We start from the raw sequence: 21,944 nt of genomic DNA on the forward strand, positions 1-21,944 counted from the left end.
CCAGAGCGCTCTCTCTACTTTGCCCACAGTAGTGAGAAGGTTCCTGCCAGTAGAAGCTTTCAGCCAACTCTCCTGAGATGTTCCTTCATTGTCCTGCCTCTTATTTATATTTGGGTCCTCACTGTATTCTGAAAAACATACTAATGAATGCTCATTTAGAGCTATTAGTAATGTTGATAGGCTTAATAGGTTGTGTTGCCTTCACTAAAAGGCTAAAATAGCCAAAAATGGCTCATTTGATAGGAAAGGTGGTCGCTCCCTGGCTCATATATGCTTTTGAGCCAAAAGTGGCTCTTTTGATAGCAGAGGAATCAGGACAAAGCAGTTCTATCAGACAAATCAGTCACTATATTAGCCATTGCAGGGGCCATGTTTAAATGGTTTCCCTATTTGTGAAAACCCACAAAAAAACTCTCTTGAGGCTTTCTTCCTGATGACTCATACAACTTTTTTTGGGGCGGTTTTTGAAGCCTTTATTACATAGGGCAGACAGGAAATGGGGTGAGAGAGTGAGGGGGAGACAGGCAGAAAAGGGCCCCCTAGTTGGGAATAACACTGGAACAGCACTTTCAGGTCACTACAGTCCTAGTTTTACCACTTTGCCGTAAACCAGCTTGTGCCCTGAACACGTGGCCGTTTAATTCACCCAAAAAGAGGGCTTTCAGCTCACTTCACAGCTCCCCTTGCTCAGTGGCCAGATTGAGCCTGGTCCAGTCCCAGCCTGGTCAGATGCGTACATGAAATGATGAAGCCTCTTGGATGAGAGGTGAAACGTCTTCCTAGACAAATAACCAAGTCCAGTTGCTTTTGACTGAAATTTCTTTGAGGATAACGATGACCTGGACAAGTGAGAATATTTACAGGCTTCTGTATTGCTTACGACACAACCATTGGCCATCGGTTTGATTACCATTTAGCCTACAGGGGTACTGGCTAATATTTCAGGCTTTCCTGTGTAGACATGAGATTTGAGGGTAAAGACTTGCTCTTCATAATGTCACTTATTGTTGAATTAGCAACTTGAGTTGAAAGATGACATCTCTATAAACAGATATCTGCATATGAATGCAGATGAATAATAACAAAAAGCTATTGAAAAGCTCAATAGTCATCAGAACATAGCAGCTGGGTTCCAAGTATGTATTCTCCACAGGGACTGTTTATCTGCATGCAACCAAACCATGCATGCAACGTGGTTGGTCACTACTACTAAGGCTACAAATGGAAACAAGACCGCTTCGGCTACCATACTCTTGTCCTGTTGCTTGCAGTGATAATGTAGAATCTCTCATTTGAGATTTCTGAAAATGCAATCTATGTCACAGTGGGGTTGAGGTGACCCAGACTTCTCATATTTCTCTTCAACTTTCGTCTGCACTGGATTGTATGAATTCCTTCCTACTCAAATTATCCATTTATTTTCAGTGTAAAATGCAGAGAGAGAGAGAGAGAGAGAGAGAGAGAGAGAGAGAGAGAGAGAGAGAGTGAGAGTGAGAGAGAGAGAGAGAGAGAGAGAGTGAGAGTGAGAGAGAGATTTTCCACTGATATTTCTGATAGAAGACTGCCATAAATCTAGTTTAAGCCACTGGAAGCATTTTAAATATCAGTTTATACAGCTCTCATACAGTTCCTAAGACCAGTGACAGACAGACAGACAGACAGACAGACAGACAGACAGACAGACAGACAGACAGACAGACAGACAGACAGACAGACAGAGACACACACACACACACACACACACACACACACACACACACACACACACACACACACACACACACACACACACACACACACACACACACACACACACACACACACACACACACACACACACACACACACACACACACACACACACACACACACACACGCACACACGCACACTTTCTTACACTGTTTTCATTCGGCCCATACGCTGACCATGCATGTACTTTGTATGTCTGTGATTGTCAGAGCAATGAAGATGATAAAGGTATGCGCTGTGCCATTAAAAATACTTATGTAGTGAGAGCATGTGAAGCAGCTATAGCAGCCATCCACCCTCTATTGACATCCACTCTTGGCTGCTTTGCAGATTTAAAGGTTACCTGTGAGCCACTGATGTTCTAAAAATAACTACTGCCTGCCATCCATAAGCGGCATGGCGGATGATAATGAACTTGGAAGTAAAAAATGCTATTTCATTTGAGAATTTGCAGTCCAAACCGAAAATGCAAAGTGATCACAGCTCAAAGCAGACACATTAACAGGCACCACCTGGTTGGCCTTGAATATTTTGTGTATTACCCAAACATCAGGTGCGCTTGTAAATTGCCACTTTAAGTGATAGAGTGTAGTCTAAATTTATACTGGGTTATTGTGAATTCAAAACATCATCAGACTTGCTCATAAAGCCGCTTTCACAGCACAACTGGCTACAAAGGATAAGTGCATGTTCAAAGTAGTGTCAAGATAACTTAATACATTTTGACTACATTGAGATTGGGAGTTCCCCTTTGTCTGTGCTCTAAATTTCAGTTCTCAAGGATGTTTTACCAGTAATCAGAGTTTCTACATACAGTAGCATTGCAGTATGAAAGGTCCTGAACATTATTACAGGGTATACGTGTCGGGTCCGGGCAGGAATGAGGAAGGACTCAGGTGCGGAGGTTCGCAGATCAAAACTAAAATGTATTTTTTGAGTCAAGAACGAGTGGCACAGAGGCAAAAAACCACAAACAAGAAAAATCACTCTGTACAGGAGGAACAAACAATTATCAATGTTAATGAACAAAGTACAGAACAAAGTCGCTCCGTCTAGGAGGAAAAAACAAACTACAAAGTTAACAAATTAAACGCAAAAGCAAAGTTGCTCCGACCAGGAGGAAAAACAAGGGGGAAAAAAGAGCATTCAAAAGGTTAAACTAACGAAGAGCAAAGCAGGGAATACAAACACCTGAGTGAGGATACTATGATCTCTGTGACGTGAACAAGGCTGTGAAAGAAGGCTGGAAACATTCGCTGTGACGGACGAAATAATCTGGCAACGGGACAGGGGAAAAGACACGGACTTTATACACAAGAAGGGAGGGGGACCACAGGTGGATACAATCAAGGATCAGGGGATGACAACCGGTGACACAAGAGGAAGGGCAAGTGACCTGGAAAGAGAGGAGAGATACTCTTGAAAATAAAACAGGAAATTCACGAGACAAAAACCCAAAGACAGGACAGACCTCACCGCGGCGTGACAATACGCAGGGATCCCAAAGTTTAAGTTATTACCTTTTTAAAGACCTCACTGCCACTTTGAGTTCTAACCTGTCAGTGGCACATTTACACTTACATTTACTAAACATTTAAAGTTAGCACAACTGAACCGTCTTAGTTCGTAAGAACTCCTTGGGCCACTGTATCAATGCAACATGATTCAGATAGACAAAGCACAACACAATGAACTGCGTGACTAACTCAATGATTTATTAATTTTGTTATTATTATGGTTCTGCAACCATTCAAATGAAAAATTGGGTTTAAGACATTTTTCACACATTTTAGCCTTCGTTGTTGCCCAATTCATTTATCATCCTTTAATACAATCTGTTTTACATTCATGTGTTGAATTATCTTCACCTTGCTGTTCCCACCGTTGTACATTTATGACAGATTCATTTTTTTCAATCAACCAGCAGCATTTGGCCGTTAATGCTTTGACCTGACCAACATCTTATTTGCCGCTTCTCCAAGATTCAAATAAAAACAGCTTTCTATCACATACTGTATATTCCTGAAGAGTGATCACACCCTAAACACTAGTACAACTGTAGCACGAGTGTATTTAATACAGTATTACCCGGACCTATCGGCCCATCTGAGGCCTCATAAAAACCTAATCTCCCCTTTTGAATGGCACTTAAAATATGAAACACTCCACAATAAATATGTCCTCTGCTCTTCATCAGAACGAGAACATAAAATGTTGTTTTCAAGATATACTGGAGAAAATTGGGTCCTTATACCTGATATCTGAAGCTTTGACCCTCATCACTGCATCTGGTGAACAAGCTCTTAAACTTGAGTCATTACACCAGTTCACCATGTCGGATGAACGCCGCCGAATGGCACGGGGAGGTGTGAAGTGATATGTCTAAGACACTACAGATGGAGAGCAAACTCAAATCACCAACTAGCATCCCAGTCGGAAGAAGGTGAGCAATTTCATCCAAGAGTGCTTGGTCCGTGTGCCAAGTGTCACACATGGAGATGAGACAATTCCAGGACTGCCTGAGATCTCTGATGGGCCAGTATGAGAATGAGAAAAACAGTAAACTAAGGGGGGAAATTGTTCCAAGTCCTTGGCACAGTAAAGTGGTTGTCAAGGCAACACACAGTGAAATTCAAGGGGGGACCACTAGCGGGTCTGACACGTTCGTTTTTTCTTTTCCCAGATTGATGCATGCACGTGTTCATGTGATTCTCGTGTTTTTGACAGCTCACAAAAAATGAATCAGCTACAAGAACTCATTCAATTAAACAATTATAACCTTAAATAGGGACAAGGTCACGGCAATAATGCGCACACAGCACGAGTGTTTATATATGTGAGAGATGGTGAAAAATAATGAGTCTTAAGTCAGGATTTAAATGTCACAGTAGGGCCAGTCGTATTAATCATAGAGCAGCGTTATCCCACTGATAAGAAGCACTGCATGAACATGCTCTGCTGCTTTCTAATTGCTTCTTGAATCTCAAAGCAGTCAGATAAATGCCTCACTGCGAGCTGAGGGAATCAGTCTACTACTGTAAATCGAGTTCATATTCTAAGCAAGCAATTTATGAGCAAAAAATAAGGTAGAGAATGGGTGTCAGTTAGGGATGTAACGATACACCCAACTCACGATTCGATACGATTCACAATACTAAGTTCACAATACAGTTTTTGATTTTTGGAGATTATTTTCTGGCAGTTTTTAAGCCTTTATTATACGGGATGGACAGGAAATAGGGTGAGGGAGAGAGGGGGAGACATGCAGCTCTGGCCGCCCCACGATACAATTTTTTATCAAATTTTTTTTATTTTTAAGAATGACACTCATCACCACTGCCGCTACATAGTGAATATAAGAGAAACACTGTCAGGAATGTATTTAAAAGTTTTAGACTGTTTAACACGATCGCTCAAATTCAAAACACCATCCCTAACTTTTTTATGTATTATTTTTACCCGAGATAATTCACCCAATAAAAAGTACTTGGCGTCAAAATATATTAAAACATGACACATTTGAAGAAGAATTACTTTATTAGTCCCGCAAGGGGAAATTCAATTTTTCCACTCTTTTATTATTCATGTTAAATACACACACATGCACAAACAGGACCTATATACATGCAATTAATGGAGAGATGTCCGAGCGAGGGGGCAGTTAGGGGGTCGGTGCCTTGCTCAAAAGCACCTCGGCAGTGCCCAGGAGATGAACTGGCACCTCTCCAACCACTAGTCTACACTCCCTTCATGGTCCACACAGGGACTCAAGCGGCGACCCTCCAGTCGTGTCACCTATGGACTGAGCTACTGCCGCCCCTAGATTGAGTAGTGTCCTGTTATTCTAAACTGTGTCATGTCTAACAAAATGGAAGAAAAGCATCATGAGTGGACCATATAAAAATTACTGGAAATCTAGGGAACAAAAAATTCCTCAGAAAAAAATAAATAAAGATGGAAACTTGGTTTTTGGTCCACCCATTCCTTGTGAAGGCCCCGTGTCCTTGGCACACAGTTACCACTAACCCTGGGTAGAATCCCCCAAAAGCCTGCTTTACCTTCTATCACTATGGCTGGGTGAAAATCACCAAACATATGCCTGTAGGTAAAAGTGTGTTTTGGATCAGGAAAACACCCATGCCATCAAAGATGTCAAAGACAATGCTGAAGCTCCCCAGAGACCCGTGACACTCAGATAAACGCAGCACAATGAAAATCACATACATTGATTTGCTCGGTTGAAAACCACCCGTCGATGTTGTTCTAGGGTTAAAAAGGTCTCATCTCATCTTCAGCCTCTTATCCGGGGTCGGGTCGCAGGGGCAGCAGCTTTAGCAGGGGACCCCAAACTTCCATTTCCCGGGCCACATTAACCAGCTCTAACTGGGGGATCCTGAGGCGTTCCCAGGCCAGTGTGGAGATCTAATCTCTCCGCCTGGTCCTGGGTCTTCCCCGAGGCCTCCTCCCAGCTGGACGTGCCTGGAACACCTCCCTAGGGAGGCGCCCAGGGTTCATCCTTACCAGATGATCCTGAACCACCTCAACTGGCTCCTTTCAACGCAAAGGAGCAGCGGCTCTACTCTGAGTTCCTCACGGATGGCTGAACTTCTCCCCCTAATCTCTAAGGGAGACTCCAGCCCCCCTCCTGAGAAAACCATGCTGTTAAAAAGGTCATCACAATTTATTTCTCATCTCAACCCATTTTAAAACTTCACACAATTTAATCTATTTTTAATTGTCTTGCGATGCATCGTTACATCCCAAGTGTCAAGTAGTAAAACATTTTTTGTTTAGTGTGATATTAAATAGCCCAATACATGAGGTTAGATGATCTGGATTTTATTGAAGTCATGATGCAAAAAAATCTGACCTCCGACCTCAAGATATCTGAATAAAAATGGTTTCCACTCTTGTCTCCCCTTTACAGACATGCCCACTTTTAGCTAACCCACTTTGTGGCAAGAATTTTCTGTCATGCAGTGCAAATTTGTTGGTTTGTCCTATTCTAAAATGGTTTGTTTTAATATTACTGAATATAGGGGTCCGTAGACAGTTTTGAAATTGCAAAAATTGAGACTGACTGGAAAGCTGAGACTCTTGTGGATCAATGAACCCAATTGTATTCATGTGTGATGATGCTCGTCTTTTAGTGAGAGCATTTTTTTTAAATGCTTTTTTTTAAATAAAGAGAACTGGAGTTTCTGGGACAGTTCTGAGTTCAGTCAGAGGCTGAGCTGCCACACACACGCGCACACACACACGGGTACACTCTCACACGCACACACACACACACACACACACACACACACACACACACACACACACACACAGGTACACTCTGACACATGTGTCCGTTTCGTATGAAAATTGACCTCACTGTATAAACTGATCTGTTATGACCTCTGGGATAATCACATCCTCATCATTATCTATTTTAGCCTATTTATAAGCTGTTGTTCAAGTACTTTAACTATACTTATGTAACTATAGATATGTTGTAATATTTTCCCTCTGATAAAATACTAATATTTGAGGCAGTATTTTATAGAAGTAGAGGAGGATTCGATGGGTGCAGTAATACGCAAACCTGCCTGGGTCTTTACAGAGGACACAGAAATTTGCACTTATCCCAGGGCTGTCTGATTTTGATTCACGTCCAGAGACAAGGAGGGAATAAAAAAGAAAACTGGATGAAAATAAAGAGAACTGGAGTTTCTGGGACAGTTCTGAGTTCAGTCAGAGGCTGAGCTGCCACACACACACACACACACACACACACACACACAGGTACACTCTGACACACGTGTCCGTTTCTAGCTAGCTGACAACTTATTTACAGCTAGTTTAAAGCCCTGCACACTGGCTGTTTGAGGCAACTCAATACAGTTTGCACAAATAGTCCAGCGATGAAATTCAGAAATAAGAATTTTATCTGATAAGTTAATCACAAGGAGACATAACTGTAAATAGTTGGTCACACATTTGAAAGCAAGAGAAAAACAGCATCCCAACCCAATTTATTCCAAATGATATGCACATGCAAGGTTATTAATTTCGTTCATTTTAATATGTGGTGTTAGGACACGATACAGTGAGGTTGTCCCACAGCATCCCTTTGAGAGACTTGTCAAGATACTTTCACTTTTACATAACGGATCGTGGTAATTAGAGCAGAATATGTTATTCCAATAATCCCAAGATCTTTGAGCTACACTCCAGATCACTGACAAGGATGAAAGGAGTAAAAGCTAAGCCGTGTCAAATTCTTCAAAGGAACAACTTGTTTTTGGAAGAAGCGTTAACACGTCTGTCTATGACAGGGAGTTGGAGAGGAGAGACTTTGACAGAAGAGAGAGAGCAGCAGTATAAACTCAGCCTGAGTGACCAGGTGAGGTCCTGATGGCTGTTCCAGGATGGTACTGACATCTGGGTGAAAAACAATGGCGTTGCTCTGAGGAAGCTCTTTGTATCACAAATGTTCTTCTTCATTAGAGACATAACAAATTCAGACTTATTTTGTTAGAGGCTGCTCAGTTATATCAGTCGATGCTGAAATGTACGTGTGTGAGTTGAATACTGAAATAAAAACATGCTAACATGCTAAAAACTGACCAAACCAGATTGATTTTATTATCATGCTATATAACTAAAAGTCATACTTTTTTATTTTTCTCTATGTGTAGAAGAGGAAGAAGAAATCCTTTTACTTAAGGGAAATTCGATTTTTTTCACTCTGTTATTATTATTATACAGGTTACACACACACAGGCCCGAAATACACACATGCACAAACAAGATCTATATACATGCAATTAATGGAGAGATGTCAGAATGAGGGGGCTGCCAAAAGCTTGGGGGTTCGGTGCCTTGCTGAACAGCACCTCGGCAGTGCCCAGAAGAGGAACGGGCACCTCTCCAGCCACCAGTACATGCTCCATTCATGGTCCACACAGGGACTCCAACCGCCGACCCTTCTGTTCCCAGCCGAGTCACCTGCAGTCTGAGCTACTGCGGCCTGGTAAACTAACTGATTAATATGTGGACAACAAAGGACTGAACCTGCCAAAATAAAATGAAAGTAAATAGATAAAAATAAATGACCCGGTAAATAAATTAATATGCCATTAATTGTACCAGAATTATCAAACATAAGTGTAGACTTTAATGAATTGATAAAATATGACATACATGGATATTCCTATTTAAATTAGCTTCTTCATTTAGTTATCTTTCTATTAGTTCCCATATTTATTTATGATATAATATATAAACCGACAACAAAGGTTGACCCCATGATCCCCATCATTTGCCTAATGAAGAAGAAATGCATAAAAAAAAATGTAATAGTAAATGTATCAAGGAAAGAATACAGAAATAATAACAGAATAAATTAATTTAAGACTCAATGAATAATTTAAAATTATTAATACAAAGGAGAATCTAATTTAAGCAGAAATAACTATTGATATTACATTTGATCAATTCATTAATGCCAACGTTTACTGTTAATATTATTTCTAGTACGTGAAATGGCATATTAATGTATTTATCGAGTCATTTCTTTATTTTATTTTGGCGGGTTCAGTCCTCCAGCATAATTTGTGAACTCGTGTTTCTACAGAATCCGTATCTATTAAACTTTAATCTGTAACGACTGGTGCATTCATGTGTAGAACAGCAACACACTGTAGACTGATATTAGTATGTCTGTTGAGTAAATCAACTCTGCTTTCATCTCGTGAAATTGAGTGTTAAAACCCTACAGTGTGAGGATTTCTAGATCAATATTAATTACACTGGAGTTTACTTCCCCAATAACATGACGGATAGCTGCCGTTATTTGCACATAACCTGATTTTCATGATCTCCATTGACAAAGAATAAATGACCTGGATTAGTATGATGTGGATATTTTGTCTGCATGGCCGTGTTTGTTTGCCGTCAGATAAGATCCCATTTTATTAGAAACAATAGCATGAAGTAAAGAGTAAAATCAAATTATAGTCAGCGTTGTGCTGCAGAGATAAACATCCTGCAGTCTGCAGCTCTTTGCCTCGCATTAATCCTTCGGCAATATGTACAGAGAAGTAAAGTCGAGTCGTTTGTCTTTGCATTGGGCCCTTCATTAGGAGGAATGAATGAATTGTTCTCTATATGTGGAAGAATAACAAACATTCTCGCTCTGTCTCGGACTTCATTTGTTATAATTACCTTGTCTAATGGTTCGTCATCCGAGTACAACCTCCATATTGTACGTTCACACCTTCGTAAATCTTTTCAGTCGGTTGGGTCTTACTCGTTTGTGCTGTCACTTGATTTGCTGCAGGTTTTTGTCCAAGCAACAGATCAAAGGCTTCTCCCGTCCTGATACATTTCCTGCTTTTGTAGGAAAATCCCCTCAGTGAAAGGGAGATTAAATATTAGCTGTGTGAGAACATGAGAACATTTAAATGGCTGCGTCACTTTCAGTCTGTATTCAAATATGTGCGTTACTCTCATCTGTTGTGGAAATGGATTTCTTCAATAAAGATCAACAAGCAGGATCAGCTTTTTCTGCGTGGTTAATTTTGACAAAGTATTTTCCTCTGCAGACAAAAATACGTTCACCCCCGCGTCCTCACAAAACCCAGAGTCTAGCAGGAATGACACCGATCCAACTCGTGCCGAAGTAGAGACAGGACGCGCTAAGCCTTGTTTGGGTGACGTCTTTAGACCAAACAAAACATGCCTCAGGTCAAGACCGATGTCCGTCCTCCACAGAGCTGGGTCTGTCTGACGTTCCTGTCTGTTATAGTGAAGGTTTTCAACGCCACCGTACTCTACAGAGGAATTGTTGTGTCTCTGTAAATCATAAATAAGTCATAGAGTGTGGTCTTTACCTACTCTGTAAAGTGTCCTGAGATCACTTTTGTTATGATTTGACACTGTAAATAAAATTGAATTGAATTTAATTCAGACTTTACAATTCTGAAGCTCTCTCATCACAAGGTCTCTAACACAGAGTGCAGATGCACACATATGCCATTACAACCATCATGAATTAGTTATTTGTGTTATCCATTAAGAACGTGAGACAGAGGAAACACTGAACTGCGTCTGACCTGACAAAACGATGAATTACAAATATCCAAAATTCCCACAACACATCCTCTCAGGGTTATAAGGCAAATAGTAAAATATTATAAGTCTCAAATTTGGCACCACCATCTACATATTGCTACTTTGCGGTCCTTTTTCTCTCACCCGCACCTGGGGGAGTCCATTTGTACCATTCTCTCTGTATGATGGAGCATTTCCCAGGTAAAAGAGTTGGGGAGATGCCAGTTTATCTATCCCACGCTCTTTCCTCCTGAAAGGTAGAGAACTCTGGTGACCCGTCACACATTGTACATTGTCTGTGATGCTGATCGATCACTGCAGGCTGCAGACAATCTGAAATCAATGACACCGTGTTTAAATTATGATCAAAAGCAGACTGTAAATCTATTCCTAAACCATAGTTAGAAATCAATACAGCGATGACTCCTGTGGGACTGAAACAAGAAAACCATAGGAGAAAACCGTGGTTATATTAGAGGAATTTCAATCGCACGAATAGAATAACAGATACCGTTTCCTTACTGTTGATGGACCTCGGGCAAAATCAGCAAGGTTGATAACAGTATACAGAGTGTGTGCTGTTGTTGATGATTGGCTTTTTCCAGAGAAACTGCGGTCTAAATCGTGTTACACACATGGGAGGTGGCAAGAGAGTCACGGAAATAAAGATTAGAAGCCTCTGTCCTCAGGTAATTCGTATCCGCGCAAATGTCAATAGGGTTGCAAACAGATCAGATGGGATATCCACTGTGGATATGATCCAGTTATACGCTCCTCAATGGAAGATTTTGTTTTGAAATGTTTTCCTTTCTGTTACGATGTAGCACCTTCACCTGACTCTAAAAAGCAGTTGAATGTGAATGAAAGAAAAACACATTTTTCCGGCTGGTATTGCCTGACAAGAGCACACACACACACACTCAAAGAACAAACTAAACAATCTTCTACCATTGTTGATTGCCTTTTTTTCTATTTCGATCAAAACAAGCCGTATCCATCTCTTTTACCATCAACAACCAGTGTTACCTTAAATAATGATATTTATGAAGTATAAATCTAGAATACAATTTAAAATCCTTCTCTTTACCTACAAAGCTCCTATTGTTCAGGCCCCGTCGTATCTTAAAGAGCTCATAGTACCATATTTGTCATGTTTGATGACGGAGAATACGCGGAGGAGGGGACCCAAATGCAGACACAGAACTCAGTGCACCTTTTGTAATTAAGTTTTATTAAATTTGTTAATACCGTTTCCTAACACAAAGGAAAAACACGAAGAGAACTTGATACAAACTGACACGATGAATGGAGACAAGAGGAACAGGTACACAGGGAGACATCAGGGTATGTAGAGGGTATGATCTGGCACCGAGTGAGGCTCAGTACCGGGTTAATATACAGAGAAGCAGGTGATCAATGTTAACATTGATCACCTGCCAGGAAAACAAACTCAAAACCAGAGAAACGAAAGAGAGGACATACAGAAATACAATGACAGAGGGAGACAAAAACAACAACTAAAAAGGAGAGAGAGAGACTGCCCAGAACCAATCACGACAGTATTACCCGACTAGATCGCTGCGCTGTGAGAATGCAGGGCTACTTGTCGTTCCTAGAGTCTCCAAAAGTAGAATGGGAGGCAGAGCCTTCAGCTACCAAGCTTCTCTCCTGTGGAACAGACCCACAAGTGCTGTTCGGTAGGCAGACACTGTCCCTGTATTTAAGAGTAAACTTTCCTTTTTGATAAAACTTATAGCTAGGGCTTGTGAATGTTCTCATTCGTCCAGGTCATCGTTATCCTCAAAGCATTTTCAGTCAAAAGCAACTGGACTTGGTTATTTGTCTGGGAAGACGTTTCACTTCTCATCCAAGAGGCTTCATCAGTTCATGTACCCATCTGACCAGGCCGGGACTGGACCAGGACCAGGCTGGGACTGGTCCTTATAGCTAGGGCTTACGATGCCCTTAGCTTTTCTGCTATTGGCATTCAGTTTCTCTTACAGCCTGCATGTACGGGGCCTAAGCTGATTTTGTTCTGCTTAATTCTGCGGCAAAAGGCAGAGTCTGCCAGGGGATAATCCTGTTCCTGATACTCTGAGCTTCTCTCCTCTCTGTCTGTATCATTCATGTCTCATTATTGCATGCTACTAATTCAACTTCTTCACCGGAGTTGTCTGTGGTTTTTAGTCTCTGCTGATTGTGGTGGTGCCTGCTGCTGTGGTCCTGCATGACACTTCCTGCTGCTATTATAACCCTTACTCATATATACTTTCATTAGTTTTATAAATTAGAAAATTTGTAGCCATAAACACCTCTTCAGTAATATGTCTCATTGTATCCCAGTTATTACCCCTACTCGTTGATCATATTTACCACCATAATTATTATCATTGTCATCTTCTATCACCATAGCTGTGCTTGTTTCTACTATTCTACTTTATTTACTGCCATAACATGCAAGTCATATTCACATTACTATGGATATTATTATGGTTACAGTTACTTTTTTGGTTGCCGGGACTGTCTCTCTGCCTTTCTTTGTCTCTCTCTGTCCATCTGTCTTTTCTCTCCTTTTCTTTCTCCCCAACTGGTGCAGACAGATGTCCGTCCTTCATAGAGCTGGGTCTGTTTAACGTTCCTGCCTGTTATAGGGAAGGTTTTTGTTGCCACTGTGTGCACAAGATTGCCTCATGGGGGAATTGTTGGGTCTATGTAAATCATAAATAAGTCATGGAGTGGCGTCTTCACCTACTGCTTATGTAAAGTGTCATGAGAACTTTTGTTATGAATTGGCACTGTTAACAGAATTGAATTGAAGTATATGGCTATCCTCCATTAAATAATTCTTAGTTAACTAACACTTATACAATTTTGTTAACTAATCAATTAGTTGATTTAATAGAAATATCTGTAGACCTGAGATTCTCCACAATCATCTCTATATCTTTTGTTTACCAGAGATAAACTCAACCAAGACCGAAACGACTAATTTGTTGAGTAATCGACTAAGAGGTGGCAGCCCTATAAGTGGTATGTGGTGGTATGTTAGTGAAAAACACATCAACCATCGGTGCATCAGCCCTTTAGGTTAATTAGGAGTAAACGCTGGGTCTGGGTAGGGTCCCATTAGTTACTGCAGGCCTCTGTCTAAATTGAAATGTCTAATACCGGAGCAGATCCCCTATCAGTTTTGATCATGTGCTCTGTTGTAATCCACATAAGAAGTGGTTTTGTTTTTGACGTGACAAGGGTGCACATTGCTTTGTAGGACATGAGTTGCTACTTGTTTTTTGGGGACCGTCTTGCTTGAGATGGTGTTCTGTGTGGTGATCTGGGTGGACCACCATTTGTATTGGATCTAATTATCTTTTCTTGTCTCTAATTTGTTTTTTTAATATTAATTTATGCATGTTAGACTGGAGTAGGAATTTCCTGTCTGTATCAATTTCGGTCCAAAACTGTGTACCCATCAAGACTGTCAATCAGGGGTTTTTAAATCAGTCATCCAAGTAATTGTAAAACCAGAACTGTCAAAGTCTTATGTGCTTGGATGTTTACTTCCAGATCATCAGCGTCAGCACTTTTCTACGCAACAACACAACAAGAATCAGTTTCAAAGCCTAGCTGTCATTAAACAAACGTGGAAATGGATGGTCTGCATGAAGTCAGGTTCTCAGGTTCTTTGTGTTTATTAAGTGTGTGCATGGATGGATTATTGATCAGGCTTAGTGGGCACAGCCCCCCCCCCCCCCCCCCCACACCCCTGACTCATTGGACCAGGGCCTCTGTGAGAAGTGACTGTTAACATTTCTTGTTGAAAGTCAATGAAGTGACTAGACACAAAACGACCACAATGATGCAAAAACAACTAGAGAGAGAGAGAGAGAAAGAGCCTGCCTTTCAACACTTTCCCCCTGTTCTATTAATTCCAATGCTGAAGTTTTACTCCCCTTTCTCTTGTCTCGACCAGTCATCTCTTGCCCACCTCCAACTAATACAAAATGCATCTACTAGACTGTTAACCAAGTCCAGCAAAACTTTCCACATTACCCCCATTCTACATCGCCTCCACTGGCTCCCTATCCAATTCCAGATTCAGTTAAAAAATCCTCACCATTACATGAAGAGTCATACATGACCAAGCCCCAAGCTACATCACTGATCTGCTCCATCCATACACAACCAGCAGACCACTCAGGTCTTCCACCCAATGTCTACTGGTTGTCCCTTGAACTCGACTAAAAACAAAAGATGGTTGTGCCATTTCTGAACCCCACTCTCTGGAATTTCCTTCCATTTATTTAATACTGCAATGTGTATTCAATGGCATACTGTTTATGGGTATTATTATTGCATATGTATTAATGTGTGTATTTTCTCTTTATTGTAGTTACCACACCATACTATACCAAACCTCACGATTTTGCAATTTTGAATAAATGAGTGGCATTTCAATAAGTGTGTAACCATCATATCCCCTTTTCTTGTTGCACAACTTGTGGAGATTACAGATAATCATAGAATCAATACCTAAGAGTTTAACGATTCAGTTCGTTCCTCCAATCGACACCTAAGGGTTCAGTCATTTATCCAACCTCTTTTATACTGTATGTTTAACAGTCCAATAATGTGCTGACCTTGACCCAAGGCTACAGAAAGCCTATAGCCCAAGCTTTATCTTGGTAATTGCAGGCAACACTTAACTTGTTGGGCTGTCATTGATTAACTCAGCTCTGGAGTGGGGATTGCTTATCCCCAGGTTCAGGGTGGGCTTATCCCAAATTTCCATGTTGTAAGTGTTAGCCTGGGGCTAGGGGAACCCTAAGAATATGGCTACCTTTATTGTGGCAAGCAGAAACATTACCTCTAATTCATTTTCTAACAAAGGTGGTATAACCCTCATGAGGAGTACAGGAATTGCTGGTATAAAATAATTATTAGCCCATGGCTAAAATAACTCTATGGCCAGACAGAATGTGGCGAGCTAAGAAGGGGGACGCTGCCTCTCATTGATTTTATATAAGAAGTGGTGAAACCCCAATGACTAATGCAGAGGACTTGTTTTTTTCAATGATGGAATATTTATTTTAGTGTTTGCATCCAATGCCAGAGTTTGTTTTAAAATTGTAGATCTTCTACTTTCCACAATATCTGCACTTGTGTACTACAGTATGGGCATGGTTATGGTAATTTATCTATGGTTAAGATTAGGCAACTATGTTGCACGACACTTAGTTGCACCTGGCAAAAACAATAACAAAGACTGAGGAATGAGTATTCCAAAGGACACCCATGTATTTGGTAGGACTTTTCAGCCAGGGAACTTATTCCGTGTGAGAGAGAAGTTGGATATTTATATTCGTAAGCCATTCAGCGTCATTATTGATATTTTATGAAACTCAGCAGCAGGTGTGTTTGTGTAGTTAATTATGAATCGGCAGTGATGCTATGACGTTTTAGTGTCCTATCTGAGGCTGGGGGCAGATGTGTAACATTAAACAGCTTGAAGGCATCATTAAATGAACATGTCTCCCCCTCTGCCTTAGATACCCAGAGTGAAATACAGACCTTGTTTTGTCATTCATGGGCTAGTTGTGTTGAATGATTTGCTACATTAAGCTGGTCTCATCCCTTCTGTACTGATACTCCATCAGCGTTAAGCACAAACAAGCTTTCTGTGTTCACATGGTGTCTGCTGTGAATGGCCTTCTTGATCGTTCTGCCCTTCACTACGTCAACAGCAGCGCATTACACCGTCACTATTCCGTTTCTTACCTTTTACAATAAGATCCCTAGACATATAAAGTTACACTGCAAGCGAGAGAGTTTAAAAGTAGTCTGTTTCCACTTTCATCTTGTTCACTCTCCACTTGAAACTTTCCAGGTTCAACAGGAATGCAGCATGAGTAAGTGTCATGGGGCCTTGCTGCTGTATGTTTAACCTTGCATTCACAGCAAAAGCGATGGAGGGGATCACATTGCTCACATTTGTCACATTTTTGATCATTGCTTCAATCGCAGGTAGCAGCAGAGGCGGCTAGCTAACTGAAGCCAACCACCGGCTTCAGGGGTCTGAATGCTTTTAAAAGAACACAAATGAGCTCTCAGATCAAGTGTGTGGCTCTGAAAAGAGCTGTTGTGTTGTAGTGAGATCAGGCCGTCAGTGATTTGACCTCCAAAGCCATACAGGTGCTGCCGGTCTCTGGTTGATCAGACACTTCACTCTGCAGTTACGGCTTTCTTCTTCTTCTGGATTTCTGGCAGACTAGATGTCCGAAGGCACGTTGCTGCCATACAGTCCATAGTTATATCCATTATATTATATCCATAGGAACAGTCTGGTTTCCCCTAAGGACTGCAACAATAGGGGCTTTGGTGAGCCCGGTGAGCCCCTGGATGTTTCACGGAGAACTTCAATGACTTGATGAGTGCCACCTGATGAGCAATGCAGCTATTGCAGCCACTAAAACTTATGTCAGAATAAATCATGTCTGAGCCCCCTTAAGAACAGTGTGGCCAACAGCAAGCAACAGACATCATTGATACAATCACTGAACTGCTTAAGCAGAACAGGGCTGTACTTGCTACTGATTTCAAATTAACAGCCCCAAAATTCAAACTAGACTGTAATTACAATACACTACGTATTATATGTGGTGACTCCACAGTAGAAGACTTGACCTCACTGATTAGGGAGAGAGAGCATTCTTTCAGAAGTGACGCAAAACTGAAATCCTTAATTACCCATCTGATGGTGGCAACATGTTAATTTGTGTGGTCCACACTTGTAAAGCACACTTCTATGCTAGAAAACTAAGTGCTTGGTACTAGCTTAGACCTATTGATTAGAGGGGCACGCAAACAGGAATATTGTGGACAGCACATCCATATACATGAATAATGCACTCCAGAGGTCCTCAATCAATGTACGAGATTGTGAAAGTATGGTTTATGCTCCTTTAGAGGCCATGTTTTTTTTTAAACTGAAAATAATTTTGTAACCAGGATAAAAAACAATGACTGGTTTTAGCGAGATACAACAAATTTTCAGTTTACGAGTTACTACCTATCTATCTATGTAGGCCTAATGATTAAAACCCACGTCCTTAATCCCTCCTTGTTTGAAACCCATGCAGGAAACCAGGAATTGGGATCAGAAGAAAAGCAAGCCAATCCTGAACAATAGTTTTCTTAATATTTCAGTGTTACCTGCTACTAACTGCTGTAGAGCCTCTAATGCCCCCAAAGGTATGGCAAGAGAAGACAAAATAATTGCAAATCAGAGCTCTTTGTGCATTTAAATTCCCTATTTTCAGAGGACACTGACCTGCAAACAGAATCTTTGAAAATGAATTACAGCCTTGCTGCCTTTTTTTGTACCTCATTTCCATTACAAAGCTCCGTCACTGTCTTATCACAGTTGAAACATTGCCCGAATTTTAACTGACCAAAAAAAAAAGAGTATTAGTATATGACAGAATGGAGTGCTTGTTATATCAAGAATGAATACCTCTAACCGGAAATTGAGTAGATACTAGAGCACATCAAATAGTAGTGTATACTTCCAACCCAAGAGCTTTCACATTATAGGGCTCCAATATCCACTCATGTATTGCATCTGCAATGAAAAGTGCAATAATTGTATTGTATTGTATTGTGTAGCCCTGCAGTGTGCGAGCTATTTATTTATCTACTTGCCATAATGATCACAAAAAAGTCCATGACCTTGATAGACGTCTTATCTAATCTGAATACAAGATATGCAGCTACAAAAACTCACACCTCACTTTTATGGGACTTTGTTCAGCACTAATTTTGAACAGTTGCAAAAACTGCCTTTGCAATCATTCTAAAGCTGTACATGTACTGAATGAGCATATTCTTAGCCACTAATGAACACACCCTAAACCTTTCAAATACTGTACACTTTCATTCTCAAACATGGACCCCCAAAATGCCTGTTTGAAAATACATAAAGGTGCCAGATAGGTAGGACTATGTTGATTTGATTGATGTGTTGATCAGTTGCACCAATATGAGTGGTAGTACCAAAATGCGCAATACACTTCTCTCAGGAGATCCCGCCCGCTCCACAAAGTTGAATGTATGCGAGAGTTGTAATGACAGAGGCCCCTTCTCTCTATTACAAGTTAGTCTAGCATCCAAAATGTTTTTGAAAGCTGTTATTTTAAGGTAACAGTTAACACAAATTTTGCTCTAAACAAGAATACATAAAAATGACAAACTGTAAAGGTTGCATAAATGTATATTTGATTATTTGCAGGCCAGAGTCAAAAGGAGGAAACAGGAGCCACCAGGTTACCACCAAGCATGTCAGTGACATCAAGACACAAACCCTGAAATAACTGTAAGAAAAAAACATATCAGTGACTATGATAACGAGGAAACCTGTAGCCAAGTGTCTCTAAGGTAATATTTTTGGGTTTATGAGTTCAATTTTGGATATATAACTGCACACTGGCAAAATGGAGCTCATTTAGTATATCAGAAAGGTCAAACCAAGTCCACAGTCTTATTCTTTTTGCCACATTGAGTCTCATTAGCAAATGATCACTGATAGATTGTTCTTCTTTCCATTTCCCAAAAGCTTGTTAAAAGTTTATGTGCGAGTTAAGTAGAAATGGATACTACATTATAACACAGGTGTCCAATCCATCCAATGCCAGTGGATCATATCTCAAAGCCAAAACTTCTAATATTTCCATGATCCATAGCAGTTTAACTACTGTATTACCATTGGAATATTTTAGAAGCCTAGTTATCTGTAGAAATAAATGTCAGGAAGAACACATTAGTTTAAGTGATTTGTCGAGAAATCCCAAGAGCCATAAAACTCTGTACATTATATATGTCTTTCTTGTGCATTGAGGTAGCTTAAATAATGTGAAAGAAACATCTTCTTGATGTGCTTGTACGCATCACCAGTGATGTGACCTGGGGCCATCGGGCGTATTAGGTCTCAAAACATCAGACACTCTCACCCTGGCAACCCAGCCGGGCTGGATCAGGTCCAACTTGCATCCCAGCAGTAACCGCCCATGGATCAACCTTCTTGGCTCAGTCCATAAGGACTTCGGAACCAATGGGTCGCCATACAGACCAAGATGGGCTCCGAAGGCACCAAACCCCCAAAACTGCTCTGGGCACTTCTCATGGGGCATGGGTGATAACTGGAGGGATATGTAATGCATTTCCTGTTCAAACTAGCTGCAGCACCAAACAAAGCTACAGGACATGAAACTAGTTACAGAAGTAGTATAAAAATTACGTCTTAAATTAGTCTAAATCTTATGTTGAAAAGACAAACACAGATGACCACATTTGGACTATAAAAAGCCCTTACGTGGAGGTCGTACAGATGTCAACTTTGGACGTTTGGTAAACATCGAAAAAGACGCTGCCCAGCGTTACAAAACAACCCTTTCAGTGGACCAAAATTGGACGTCAGAAAATGACATAGAAAATATGTCACTCTGACGTCAAATTGCCCACTGGGATAAGAGGAAAGCTTATGAGGTTTCAGAAATGGGAGGGAGTCATCCTCTGGGGAGTGTGAATGATAGGTCAGGATACTTTATCATTGACAGTTGACTTGTAGTAAAGATAGTGCTCCTGACCAAAGTGTTCAGTGTATCATCCCTGTGCACCAACGACAGCTAGCATTGCATAAATACCCAGATCATCGGGCCTGTGAATGACCGATAATTCCTGCAAATGCCCATGATTACTGGCAGTTATCGGCAGCCTACTACGAGGTTCGCCTGTGCCTGATTATTCATGAAAACAGACACACAGGGGGCGAGGAGCAGGGGGAGGGGGATGGCGGCACCTCCGCTAGGTGTGAATGACGTTAATTAGCATTTCAATGTCACAATTTTCTAGCCTGCCTGACTGACACAAACAACCATTAAATGAACCTCAGACAGTAAGTAAAATCACTGTGATTGGACCGCAAATCCTTGGTGTCATTGGTCAATCTCCTTGGTCGCTTTTGGGACATATGTTCGTTTGCCCATCCCATTTTATAGTAATAATAATACGACTAATAATAAAAAAAACTAATGAGAATTCTGCTACTACTTATTTTTATTATTGCTATTATTATTATTATTATTATTATATTATTATCTGAGCACTACACCTGTCACAATAGCAGTTTATTGAGAATATGAGACATAGAAAGGAACATATTGAAGTAGTAAACATTTATAAAAAAAAAATTTAAAAACACATTTTCCACTAAGTTTACTTGGTCTGGGTCACACACAAAAACTTGCCCGAAGTGTGTCTTGGTTGCTTCAGGGTCATATGATGTTGGAGCTGGTCTCGCTGAGGGTGGCCCAATATGCAGCACAAGTTTTTGCCTCAGGGCAAAGACCTTGTGTCTTGAATTATACTGTGTCTTACGCATTCCTAAACAAGTATTTATTGATTTATTTTGCTACATGCTGTAAACACAATATTGACCCTTTTTTAAAACACAAGCCATATGGTGATTAGGTGAAATAAACAGTTGTTTACACATTCAACAGACACAGAGCAACTTAGGGTTAATTTAAAGTTTTTCTGGCCCAGCAGAGTTATCAACATCTACTGCTCACCAGACCAAGAGGCCATGTCTGTCCAGTGCCGACCTTTCTACCTGCCACAGGAGCTAACAGTACTCATTGTGACTGCTGTTTACATCCACCCACATGCTAATGTTAGCACGGCACTCGGCCAGCTTCAGTTCATGGTAACCAAACAACAGAGGGCTCATCCTGATGGTGTACACGTTATTGGGAATTTAACAAAGCATACCTTAAGTCTGTTCTCCCTAAATTCTATAAGCACATCAAGTGTGCAACCAGGGGAGAAAACACACTTGATCACACTTACTCCGACATCAAGCATGCCTTTAGAGCTTCTCCCTCCCCCACCTTTGACAATAATAGAGCGATCAGTCTCCCAGCACATCGCCCTTACACTTCCAACAGCGCTGAGCCACCTGGAGAACAAGAACAGCTACGTGAGGATGCTCTTTGTGGACTACAGCTCAGCGTTTGTTACAATCATCCCAGACATTCTCTTCAAT

Source organism: Echiichthys vipera (genome assembly GCF_963691815.1).
Source record: "Echiichthys vipera genome assembly, chromosome: 12".
Classification (NCBI taxonomy): domain Eukaryota; kingdom Metazoa; phylum Chordata; class Actinopteri; order Perciformes; family Trachinidae; genus Echiichthys; species Echiichthys vipera.